Here is a 12,986-nt window from a genome sequence, read left to right on the forward strand (position 1 = left end):
TTGACGAATTGTGATTCCCTAGATGAGGTGCGAGATGTGATTTTTGTGTATTGATGTTGGGCCAATCTGGAGGATTTGAGGCCAGGTTTTGACTGTAGATTGAGCACTAAGGTGTTGATTGTGTGAGCGCGTGCTTGTGGACATATATGTTCGGTAGTGTCCCTATTAGTGAAAATAGTGGCTGGATGGATACGTGATGAGTATGATGTGACCGTGAGATGAGTTTATATGATTTGAATGTGATGATAAGGTATTGCTAAAGGTTTCATCTATTTGAGACTCCAGGTATGTTTTTAGACTAGTTCGAGGACAAACATTTGTTTAAGAGAGGGAGGATGTAACGACCCAGCCAATCGTTTTGAGAGTTATAGCCCCATTTCCCCCATCTATGCTTCTTTATGTATTGTTAAACTGTGTTGAGTTGTATTGAGTTGGTAGGTTTGGGTTCGAAGTAGTTTTGTAGTGAAATGAACAATTAGTCTCTTAGTTAGAAAGTAAAGTTAGAAAAGTCAATCGGAAGTTGACTTATGAGTAAACGAATTCGGATTTGGATTTTTATGATTCGATTAGCTTAGTTGGGTGATTTTACACTTAAGAGTGTGTCCGGAATATAATTTGGAGGTCCTTGGTAGAATTAGGCTTGAATTGGCGAAAATTGGAAGTTTAGAAATTCTTAGGCTTGAATTCGAGGTTGATTTAGTGTTTTGGTGTTGTTTTGGGTGTTCTGGAGGTTCGACTAAGTTCGGTATAACTTGCTAAAATTATTGGTTGAGGTCCCGAGGACCTCGGGTGAGTTTTTAATAAGTTTGGGTTTTGTTGCGCTCGTTTTTCTTATGTTTCGACGCTGTTTCTTCAAGCATAAATGATATCATATTGAATAAATGAGTTTCGATTTCTTTTTTTATTGATGAATTAGATCCGTGTCATAATTACGAACCCGTAGCAAAAAGAATCATCGAATTTGGACATTGTATGAAGATTTTATGGTCATTTTACTAAGAATTAGGTTGTCAGATTTTTCAGAGTAATTACGAAATTACCTCTATTAGCGTATTTAAAAATCTACACTATTTGTAAATATTAAAACCTACATATCTCATTCATTATAAGGTCAAATATAGTGATTCAAAAGCCTAACTTGACTAGAATTTCACAAGGAATCCATTGAAGCCATAAAAAGCGAGTTTCAGGATCATTTGGCATAAGAAACGAGGCGGAATAGCTGACAGAAAAATATATATATAATAAGGGTTTGTTCATTCGATCATATTTTGAGTTGGGGAGTTCAGATTTGGGCAATTTTGGAGGCGATTTTCACCATATGGATTAGGATAAGTGTTCTCTACTCGGTTTTGGTTATATTTTATGAATCCATCATCATTTTTGGGATTTGATTGATGATTTCAAAGTGAAATTGAGGGAGTTAGGGTTTGAGTTTTGGAGAGTTTTAAGTGAGGATTTGAGGGACCAAACAAAGTCCGATTTTGATAAATTTTATATGGTTAGATTCGGGAGAGAACGAGGTTTTCTACCATTTTTTACTGATTACAAGACATGGGTCCGGGGCCAGATTTTGGCCAATTTCGAATTTTTTGCATATTTTGTAGTTTTTATTGTGGAATTCAATTCTTTAGTACATGGTGATGGTATTAATCTGATCATGGTTAGATTCGAAGCTTTTGAAGACCGAGTCCAGAGACGAGGGTATCCCGGAGTAGGATTTTATGCGGTTGAGGTAAGTAACAGTTTTAACTCTGTCTTTGAGGGTATAAACCCGGAGAAATTGATATCATGTGATTGTTTGGTGGTGATACCCACGCTAGGTGACAGGCGTGTGGGTGTGCACCGCGAGGGATTGAGACTTAGTCAGTTCCGTGAGGCTGTGAGGCCTAATGGCTGTTATATGTGTTTATGTGTTTACTTGTTGTTGAACTTGTTTGCCTTCATGTTAGGGATCATGCTTAGGCTTTATTCATGCTCACATTATTTGTACTCAATCATAGAAATTATTGTACATGTTTACCTCAGTCTCTATTATTTGCTAATATGTTGTGATACTTGATGTGGGTTGTGTCCCCTTATTTGTTGATGATGGTGAGGATAGTAAGGTACATGATTGAGTGAGGTCAGGGGCCTAGTTGTGAGGATATTGATACCATAGCGCGTGAGTTGTCCGTGTAGCACGCGAGTTGACCGTGCGGGTCTAGGTAATGATACCATAGCGCGTGAGTTGATCGTGCGGATCCAGGTATTGATATGGTAGTACGTGAATTTTCCGTGCTTAGCGCTTGGGCTTTAGGAGCCCCTCCAGAGTCTGTACACACCCCCAGTGAGCGCAGAGTGTTGAGTGTATTGAGTGTTGAGTGTTGAATGTTGAGTGCGAGTGCTAAGTGATGGAGTGACATTGCTGCGAAGTTGCATTTACTTTTGTTGCTGCATTTATCTGTTAAATTTCTTTGTTGTATTTACTGAGTTATGGAATTTACCTGTTTATTCATGTTTATTTTTTTAAAATTGTGAAAATAAATAATTGGACTGTTTTACTTAGCTCGTCACTACTTCTCAGTTCCTTAGTTATTTCTGTTACTACTTAGGTGGTTGTACTCATACTACACCCTGCACCTTATGTGCAGATCCAGGTGAGTTAGAGCGCGATGATCGTTGAGTTTAAGCTGGCTATATCTGGAGACTGCAAGGTAGCTGCTAGCGTTCGCAGGACCTTGTTACTCCTTTTGTCATTTCTTCTTTTGGATAGTTAGACAGTTTATATATATATCTTAGTTTATAGTTTTAGACGCTCATGACTTAGTGACACCCTGATGTTTGGGATTTGTTTCCGTATTTTTTCTATATTATAGTTAGTGTTGATTTAGTTTATGAAAAATTTAAATGTTGAAATATTTTATTAATATCTTATAATTGATTTAGTAGTAGTATTTTGGGAAATAGGCTTGCCTTGTAATACGATAGGCACCATCACGACATGGTTAGATTTTGGGTCGTGACAGATATCATTGTAATATTTTAATGACAGAGGCGTACCCAAGCAAATAGAAATAATAGGGACAATCAAAACATGCCTCGCATAGGAGGATCAAAAAGTATTGGTACCTTGATGGATGAGCAGGTAAACCTATTAAAATTACTAACTATAATAATTTAAAATTCTTTTTTCACACATATCTAACGTCAATTTGATTGTGTTAGGCTGTAAATGAGATAGAGTCTACACGAGCACAAATTATCATATTAACTCATAAAGAACATGAAGATGGTAGAACATTGGACGATGATTCTTTCAAGGTAATCGTAAGATTTATTTATTCTTTTAATTTCTTAATTGTGAAATAGTTAGGGAAAAAAAAGTTAAAAGCGAATAAATGAATTTTAAATTGGATTTATTGTGTGTTCTATGGCCAGAAAAAAATAAATGAAAGGATGAGCAATAGTGAGAGCTCTACTGACCAACCTCATCGCAATGTTGCTTGAGAAGGCTATGTGTATTCCTAGGTATTCGGAAATGACAAAAGTGGGTATGTTCGTGGTTTAGGACTTGGTCCAACTCCTTTTGTTCTATGCGTTGTAGATCTTTCTTGAAAAATATTATTGCGGAGGATTCGTCTAATGAGGATGTACAAAGGTTAGAATAAGAGATTACCGAATTAAAGGATAAACACAATGAAGAAATGAATCTGATGAAATAAAATCAAAAGAAGATGCAATCAGAATTACTCCAAATGAGATAATTCATGTGCAAATATGCTTCTAATTAATCAATGCCTCAAAATATCAATGGCACCTCAAGTGAACAAGTAACTCGATTTTTCATAAGTTTTAGACATTCTTTATAAAAATTTAATTCTTTAAAAGTATTGTTATCTAAGGTGCTAATATTAATCAGGACCCTGACGCCAACAACGGGCATGAACGAGTATCACAAACATCAAAGATATCTAGTATTGCAAAACATACTTCACTTTATCACGGTAGTACTCATCTTTATCTTTCAAAGCGTTACTGTTTGAGTTGTTTATTGTTTGAATTTTCCTCTAATTTATTTTATCATTAGAGTCTTTTTTATTTTTTTATTTATTCAACAACCACCTTTATAGAAATTCCAAAACACAAAGTACATTTGCGACAGGGTCATTGTGTAGATCTCTTCATTCTACTTGAGAGTTAGGAAACCTCAACTTTATATTTTTTGTATATCTAAAACTAGAAAACAAATAAAAGAAACATGGTATTCCATCAATACTATAGATCCTTTTTTGAAAGAGTGTGTAGCTATTATTAATGGAGGCTAAACTATTATCATTATAGCTTGCAACTTTTAGCGCCAATTTAATAGGATATATCGGTTATAAAAATAGATGATAAAAGGCAAATTATGATGTGTCCATAAGAGATATTGTAGCTATTATAATTATCGTTAAAGATGAGTTTTAGTGGCAATTTAATTGAATTTACCAGCCATTAAAATCGATGCTAAAAGGTCATACTAATATATTTTTAGAAAGAATATTATAGCCATTCTAGATTGGATTTAGAGCATCAGTAGCCGGTTTAGATTGGATTTAGCAGCCAAAATAATTGCCGCAAACAATTATCGTTAAAGCAAATGATATTTAGCGGCAATCAGCCATGCCTTATACCAGCTTTTGTCAGAAATGCCGCTACAGGCTTTGCCGACCCTGTCTTCAGCGGCTAAACATCAATGGCCGGTAAATTATATAGCGGCTATTGTTATTGCCGCTAATGCCCCTTTTGTTGTTGGCTTCGGAGACTTCAAGGTACATCTGCCCGTGTTCGCAGGCCTCGAAGTCCCCTTCTATCCCGTCTTTTCCTTGTTTTCTTATGTTTCTTGATAGAGAGTGATTTGTAGGATTGTGCAACATTGTATCTAGAGCTTGTGACTTATATCTTGCCGGGTTTTGGGAGTTGTATACATGTTGAATTGCTGCTTTTACTTTATACAGTTGTTGACGTTTTGAGCTTTTAAATTATTATTTCAGTTATTCCGCATGTATGTTAGGTTTATCTAGTCTTAGAGACTAGGTGCTGTCACGACATCCTACAGAGGGATATTGGGGTCGTGACAATTATATCACTTATTGAATAATTACATGTAATATATTTAAAATGGTAACTTATAACATCCTAAAACATACCAAAATTCACTAATAATACTAAAAATTTATATTATAAGTACATATGACTTAAATCCAATCATTTTAAATAAACAATTACTCCCCTGTCTCAATTTATATTATACTTTTTTATTTTTAGTTAATCCTGAAAAGAATATCACTTTGTTATTAAGAAATAATTTAGTTTTAAATTCCTTGCTAACTCTTAATAAATAAATTTACAATCACATAAATATTTATGGTTTATTTTTATCAAAAGTTTTAAAAATCTATTTCTTTCTTAAACTTTGTGTCGAGTCAAATATCATCCAAAAATTAAAATGGAGGGAATAGTTCCTTATTTTGATCATTTTCAAAAGTTAAAGATTGGTCAGTTCAGCCCAAGTAATCCCAGTACTCTAGATAAGGTATTTTCCAAAAAAGAAAAAAAAAAAGAAGGAAGGAAGGAAGAGAGGCAGAAAGTAGAAAGATTTACAAGTTGTCACATCAGCAAAACCCACACGAGTTGTACACACGTAAGACTTGGAATCTACTTTTCTGAAACCATCCACTTGTCCCATAAAACAGCTGGGCTCAGAATATTTCTAAAAATATTCCAGCATGTCTCCTTACAGCCCTTCAATTAACTCGCGACTCGCGTGTTCTTTCGCCCGCGTCATCAAACTTTTTAGCTTAATTGCTTCCCTTATGATAGCTTACTTCCCCTATATATAGACGCCTACCTTTCATATTGACCAAAAAGAAAAAAAACCTCTAACTGAAACAACACAACACTACTACTAGGCTACTACTTACTCTCAAAATATATAATTATATATATCAGTGATCAAGAATGGATATCTTTCGAAGTTATTATTCGGACCCTCTTACTGAATCTTCATCACTTTCTGATAACAGCAGCTCCCCATGTAATCGAGCTAATCACTCTGATGAGGAAGTGTTGTTAGCTTTGAATAACCCCAAGAAGCGAGCAGGGAGGAAGAAGTTTTGCGAAACTCGACACCCAGTATACAGGGGAGTGAGGAAGAGGAATTCAGACAAATGGGTTTCTGAAGTCAGAGAACCAAATAAGAAATCAAGAATATGGCTTGGAACTTACCCCACTGCAGAAATGGGGGCTAGAGCTCATGACGTGGCGGCTATTGCATTAAGGGGTCGTTCTGCTTGCTTGAACTTTGCTAACTCTCACTACTAGAAATCCGGGAAAAAATGACCGCAAAAAGCGACCAGAGTTGGTCGCTATTGGGCTAAAAAGCGACCAAAAAGGCCTGGTAGCTATATTGATGGTCCCTTTTATTTAGGGACCAAAGTTGGTCTCTAAGCTAAATGGACCAATTTTTCCGGATATTGACTATAGAGACCAACTTTGGTCGTTTTATTAATTTAATAATATAAATTTGGCAACCAAAGTTGGTCTCTAAATATAAAATACATTATTTATTTATTTATTATTAATCATTAAAAAGCGACCAACTTTGGTCTCTAATCCAAATATTATATTTTAAAATCTGGAAATTAGAGACCAATGTTGGTCGCTTTTTTATTCAATTATTTATTTATTTTATTAAACTAGCGACCAACTTTGGTCCCTAAATACATGAATTTAATTTATTTTTTAAATATTAGCGACCAACTTTGGTCGCTATATCACCAGAAATTTTATTTTTTTAATGAAATAGCGACCAAGTTTGGTCGCTTTTTGTAGAAATCTGGGTAAATAGCGACCAACGTTGGTCGCTATTCTCCAGAAAATTATTTTTTTTAACATGAAAAGCAACCAAATAGAGACCAACTTTGGTCGCTTTTCTGTGTATTATTTTAGCAGAAACTGCCTGTTTTGACAGCTACACCACCTGCCAGTCATACCAAAACCCTAACAAGCAACAACAACAACAATTCAAACAATAATTCCAATAAAAATACCAAAAAACAACCCAACAACAACAACAACAACAACAACACAAAAACAACATTAAAAGCTACATTAAAACCAAGAAAGTGTTAATTTCAATAGAACTACCAAACTAAGTTAACTCTTATTACAACCCAATGGAAAACAAATTGTATTTGTCTAGTTCAAATTGTCTAAAATTCATTCATTGTTTGGAACATCATTATCATCACTGTCTGATGAAGTTTCATCATCATCACGGTATTGAGAAGGGTCTACTTGTCGATGACGGGAAGAATGATCTCGGGGAGGACAGGAGGAACGTCCACTTGGAGGACGGGACGAACGAGCACGGGGACGGGCAGCCTCTGGCGATGATGGCCGAGACCGGGGAATCGAAAAAGATCCAGCTAGGAGATTTTTGATCTGCTCTTGCATGCTTTGGCACTGAGCGACCACACCAATATACTGAGCATCTCTAAGCTTTTCTTTTTCCTTGGACGCTTCTAGCTCGGATGTGAGCTTTGTCACAGTCTCCCGCATAGCGGAGAGGCTCTCCCCATCAAGTTGCTCGGCTTGCGATGAAGTCCATATTCCTTGCATTCCACACCTATAGCGATGGAATGTCTTAGTAGGAAGGCCGTATACCTTCCCCCGTTTTGGACCGCCTGCAGCCCGCGTCCATAGTCTTTCAACATCCTCGGCCGAAAGTTGGAATGGCGCGCCCGACTCATTAGGTGGCTGGCTGCGTATGAATTCCTCAGCTTCAACTCTGAAGCGATCCTATAAGAAAAAGTAAATTGAATTAGTATTTCAAAATTTATATAAAAGTAAATGAAAATACTTAATGAAAAGTGAAAACTTACATGTACAGTCGAGGCACGTCCCTCGATCCACCTTTCTTAATCCGTCTCTTTCTTCTTCTTCACAATATGAGTCTCCCTGAATAGCTCATCTCGGTTCATCGGACGACCCAACTTCTTTTCCTGAAAACTCATAAATTTTAATTAATAAATAGAATAGATATACTTTGAAAATTAAAATAAATTAAGCAATTACGTACCATTCTTCTTTTTACTGTCCCCTGGATGACCACACCTCCAGCGTGTAATGATCCTCCCTTCTGAGATGCGCGAGCTTTCTTTCCCTTTTCGCTCTTCTGTAAGAACTCTACAGTAAGTCATTGCCTTTGCAAATCATACCAAAACTCCTGAAACAACCAGTCAGGCTTCTGGTTCAGCTGTCTAGCTATGGAGAAAGAATGCGACAACCGCTTGCGAGCTTTGAGATTAAAATTTGCAGCCACGTCCGCGCTATACTGGTGTTCCCATACACACTTGCTCTGTATTTCAAAAGTTAAATATTATATGGAAATATCATAAATATAAATAATTATACTGCTTAAAAGAACATTTATACCTTAAATTCATTGAAATTGCCTCCTTCAGTGAGAATGGGAATTCACGCCAAGATGCATAAGGGGCATCATAAAGCTTTCTGGTTGCTTTGGTGATTATCCTCGTAGTAATATTACTCGGGAGGAACCTGCAATTTAATAAATAAAACAAATTAATATCTTAGTAAAAACTGTACAAAAAAAATAAACATAAAAATAACAAATAACTCTTACCCATCACCCTCAGGGACTATGATGATCCTACCATACTGATCATAATGCACCTCCTCGTTAGAAGCAGTAGCAGTAGCAGCATCATCGTCCGAAACATGTGTATCAGAGGCATGTGTGGAATGAGTAGGGGGTCAGAGCTACTATCCCGCAAGCGAAGGCCTCCAATAGGTGGAGTCGCTGATGACGATAGATGTGATCCCTGTGACTGCGACATAGCTGCACGGATCGCAAGTGGCTGTGATACTGACTGCTGTGACCCGAGTGGCTGTGACCTGACTGGCTGTGATCCATGTGGCTGTGACATGGATCGATGCGATCCATGTGATGCTGCTGGGTGGGATCCACGTGGTAGTGAGGCAGGTGGACTGTATGTCGGACGCACAGTCCGATGGCCCTGTAAAGAAACACCCAGGGTCTGCACGAAGGTGTAGGGCTGGTGATGTTGTGGCAACTCAGTATAGCCATGGGGTAGAGGCTGTGGCATAGTGATAGGCAAATCAGAAGATGGTGGAAAAGATTGATGAGTAGTATCTTCTACCCTCCTCTTTTGCTTCCTAGCCTTTTCTCGACCCCGAGAACCACTACCTTCATTGTTACCTCGACCCTTGCCTGTCATCTGCATAATATAATACATATTTAGATTGAAACATATAAGGAAACTATCTATAAACAAGAGTTATCAAAGAAACCAACTTTTTAAAGCTCATCGACGTATTCTTCCTCGTCAGAGAATTCTTCTTCCTCACTAGTTTGAGCTTCATCAGTTGATTCTTCTTCCTCATTTTCTATAATTCTTACTTCATTTATATCAACTTCTTCCAATATGTGTTCAGGATGTTCCAAATCATTTTCTAAAAGTCCGTCCACTATTTGGTGAACACTGGAGATATCGTTTTGATATGCAACATCCAACACATTCTCGACTTCGACCCTACCTACAAGCTTAGTTTTGATTACAACCCACCAATCGGACTTATTCTGCCGAAATGGATAAGGAGCATAATACACTTGCCTAACATTATGTGCAATTATGAAAGGATCATAGCGATCATACTCCCTCGTATGATTAACCTCAATTATGTTGTATTGATTGTGTACTCTCGTACCTCTTGTTGGATTTGAGTCAAACCACTTGCATCTAAAGAGAATAATTTTCTTAAATGGCCTACCTGAATATTCTAGTTCTATTATTTCTTTGAGCATACCATAATAATCAATATCTCCAACTTGGTTGCCATCACCACCTTGAACCCACACCCCACTGTTGTTGCTTTTTTTATTTTTAGAGCAACCCTCTGTATGAAACTTATAACCATTCACAACGTACTTGGAATATGTTGTGACCTCAACCCCAGGTCCCCAAGATATATCTTTCAAAAATTGATTTACACCATTATTTGGATCATTTACCTACATATTGTTAACAAAATTCATAAGTTAGCATAACTTCCAAACATTGTTTACCTACATAGTGTTAGAATATTTTAAGGATATACTTACAAATTGTTTGAACCACCTATGAAATGCCGTATATACAGCATCTTGGCCAAATTGACCCACGAAGTGACTGTGACACATCAAATATTTTTAGTAGTTGCATTGAGATGTAATCACAGTAAATTTTATATTTTGATAACTATTAAATCAATACTTACTTGAGAAATGGTACTACTTCGAGACAATTTCGCAACACATGAAATGTAGCTGACTTGAACTCCATAAAATGAAATTTAACCCCATATATAAATTAGTCTACCTAAATAATTAATTTATTTGAACCCTAAAAGTATTAATAAGAACCCTAAAAATTGCAAATAATATATAACATGGAGAAATTGAACCCTAACATGGAGAAATTAAACCCTAACATGGAATTAACTTTGAACTAAACATAGTTGAACAAATAATATATAACTTTGAACCCTAATATATTGGAATTGAACCCCTAAAATCACTGTTTTTCGGAAAAATAAAAGAAAGGAGAGAGAAACTAACCTTGGGAGTGGAGGTCGCCGGAATTTGCTGCTGCCGTCAGGGGTCGCCGGTGGCGGGGGCGTCGCTGCTGCTGAAAGTCGGAGGGGGGAAGGGGTTTTGAGTGTTAGAGGAGAAAGATTTTAATTTGGGGAATAATTTTGAAAGAATGGACCTGAAACTCGTTTTGGCTCCTGTGAAAAAAAATAGCGACCAAACTTGGTCTCTATTTTGGTAGCCAAATTATTTTTGACTGTTTGACCAAAATAGCGACCAACGTTGGTCGCCATTTTTGACCGTTTGACCAAAATGGCGACCAACTTTGGTCGCTATATTTGAAAATAAATAAATAAAATAATTATTTTCCTCTTTTATATATATATATATATTTATATCCTACAAAAGCGACCAACTTTGGTCGCCTTTTGGTCAAACGGTCAAAAATGGCGACCAACGTTGGTCGCTATTTTGGTCAAACAGTCTATACTTAGTGCATAGTATAGCGTAAGTATATATATATATATATATATATATATATATATATATATATATATCATAAGTATATATATTATATATATATATAAGCTATATTCGATACGGTATTACCTAATACACTTATACTTAGTGCATAGTATAGCGTAAGTACATATATTATATATATATAAGCTGTATTCGATACAGTATTACCTAATACACTTATACTTAGTGCATAGTATAGCGTAAATACATATATTATATATATAAGCTGTATTCGATATAGTATTACCTAATACACTTATACTTAGTGCATAGTATAGCGTAAGTACATATATTATATATATAAGCTGTATTCGATACAGTATTACCTAATACACTTATACTTAGTGCATAGTATAGCGTAAGTACATATATTATATATATAAGCTGTATTCGATACAGTATTACCTAATACACTTATACTTAGTGCATAGTATAGCGTAAGTACATATATTATATATATAAGCTGTATTCGATACAGTATTACCTAATACACTTATACTTAGTGCATAGTATAGCGTAAGTACATATATTATATATATAAGCTGTATTCGATACAGTATTACCTAATACACTTATACTTAGTGCATAGTATAGCGTAAGTACATATATTATATATATAAGCTGTATTCGATACAATATTACCTAATACACTTATACTTAGTGCATAGTATATAGCGTAAGTATATATATATATTATATATATAGACACACACGCCCGCTTCGTAGTACTATTCATCCCTTGTATTACAAAAGTGTTAACGACTTACATTTATATTATTTACATAGTAAATACAAAAGTGATTTTTAATTTTGACCATATAGAGACCAACTTTGGTCGCTAACTGTAAATGAATTTAATTTAGCGACCAAAGTTGGTCACTAACAGTACATGAATTTAATTTAGCGACCAAATTTGGTCACTAAATTTTAATCAGATTTATTTATATTTTATATAATATTTAAATTAATAATAAAAATTGTTAAACGTTAGAACTGGGTCCCACATTGGCGACCAACGTTGGTCTCTATTTCATTAAGCGACCAACTTTGGTCGCTAGCTTTTGAATTATATTTATTTATATTTTAATTTTTTTAAATAAATATATATTTATTAAAATATTATAACTGGGTCCCATGTTAGCGACCAATGTTGGTCGCTATCAACTTATCCTTCAATTAGCGACCAACGTTGGTCGCAAGTTTAAATTATATATATTTATATTTTATAAGTTTTATAAAATAATAATAAAATTATTAACAAATTTAATGTGGGTCCCACCTTAGCGACCAATATTGGGGGCTAATCTCAGTATATATTTGACCAAGTAAGTCTGACCAGTCCAGTCAACAATTTGACTAAATTTGCGGCCAAATAGCGACCAACTTTGGTCGCTAAAGTATTTCAAATATTTTTTTAATTATTTTCGGCAGTTTGGCGACCAACTTTGGTCGCTTTTCTTGACAGACCAAATTTGGTCGCTAATTTTTGGTCGCTTTTTACGGGAATTCTAGTAGTGTGATCTGTTTGGAAGTTGTCTATCCCTGCTTCTACCGACGCTAAGGATATTCAGAGAGCGGCAGCGGAGGCCGCCGAGGCTTTCCGACCATCTGAGTCAGAAGCAGTTTCAGGAGAATCTGCTGGCACAACTCCTCATGAAACACCAGAAAGTAATAATTTTTTTATGGATGGGAAGCTCTGTTTTGCATGCCGGGACTGCTAGCAAATATGGCGGAAGGACTAATGATACCACCACCTCACTACGTAGAAGTTGGAGATTATGGGGAAGCTGCTGCTCACATCTCTCTATGGAGTTATACTATTTAA

At 35.8% G+C, this 12,986-nt stretch overlaps 1 pseudogene; it reads left to right on the forward strand.

Annotated features, from left to right (window-relative positions):
• The first annotated feature begins 5,770 nt into the window (after positions 1-5,770).
• LOC107812617 (dehydration-responsive element-binding protein 1B-like) lies at positions 5,771-12,986 on the forward strand (annotated as a pseudogene).

Source organism: Nicotiana tabacum, chromosome 6, assembly GCF_000715075.1.
Source record: "Nicotiana tabacum cultivar K326 chromosome 6, ASM71507v2, whole genome shotgun sequence".
NCBI classification, from domain to species: Eukaryota; Viridiplantae; Streptophyta; class Magnoliopsida; order Solanales; family Solanaceae; genus Nicotiana; species Nicotiana tabacum.